Here is an 864-nt window from a genome sequence, read left to right on the forward strand (position 1 = left end):
GATGGTCCTTCGGTCCTAGGAGGTTGAGGTGAGTATTTATCAAAGCTTGAGGGATTTGTTGCCCTTGGGTGATTTGCCGCAACAAAATCGTCATCTCACTGAGGGTCTTAGTCAAAATAGCATCTCCAGAAGGAGAAACCTCGCTCACAGCTTTTGGTTATGAACTCTTTGCCCTAGAGTGTTGAGTTGAATATGCCAGGTCCGATATAACTTCCCATGCCTCTGCTGTAGTCATGTTTTTGATCAATGATCCTCCACTTGTGGGATCTAGGAGAAGCTTTCTTGGTGGTACATTCCTTGACGGAAATAACTGATCAGAACTAACTCATCAATCCGGTGGTGAGGGCAAGCCTCCAGTAACTTCTTAAATATCTCCTAATATTCATACAAAGTCTCCCCATCTCATTGCACAATCCAAGAGATCTCACTTTGCAGCTTATCTATTGTCTGAGGAGGGTAGAACTTTTCCAAAAATTCTTTACACAACAAGTCCCAATTGGATCTAACTTCACCCAGTTGAGTATAAAACCACTCCTTTTCTTTTCCCTCCAAAGAGAAAGGGAAAGCGAAGACTAACACCGCGGCTTCATCCACTCCATGCCTTCTCGCAGTTGCACATGCAACTTGGAAATTCTTAAGGTGCTTTAGAGGATCTTCCCCAGGCAATCCATTGTACTTGGGGAGCAAGTTGATTGTGCCAGACTTAAGCTCAAAATTCGGATCCAAGGCCGGATACAGAATCTAAAGTGGTTGCAAGGCGAGATCAGGAGCTTTGGCTTCCTTCAAAGTGATCCTTCGCGGTGGGTCTGCCATGATGGTGTTACTTGAGTCACTCAAAGATAATTCAGTAGTCCCCACAGATGA

General features: G+C 44.6%; 1 non-coding gene across 1 annotated transcript; it reads left to right on the forward strand.

Annotated features, from left to right (window-relative positions):
* Positions 1 to 331: 331 nt before the first annotated feature.
* On the forward strand, positions 332 to 438 carry LOC130959151 (small nucleolar RNA R71). The gene has a single exon (XR_009078246.1). It is a non-coding gene; the product is annotated as a small nucleolar RNA R71 (small nucleolar RNA).
* Positions 439 to 864: the final 426 nt, after the last annotated feature.

The sequence above is a fragment of the Arachis stenosperma genome, chromosome 10, assembly GCF_014773155.1.
Source record: "Arachis stenosperma cultivar V10309 chromosome 10, arast.V10309.gnm1.PFL2, whole genome shotgun sequence".
Classification (NCBI taxonomy): Eukaryota; Viridiplantae; Streptophyta; class Magnoliopsida; order Fabales; family Fabaceae; genus Arachis; species Arachis stenosperma.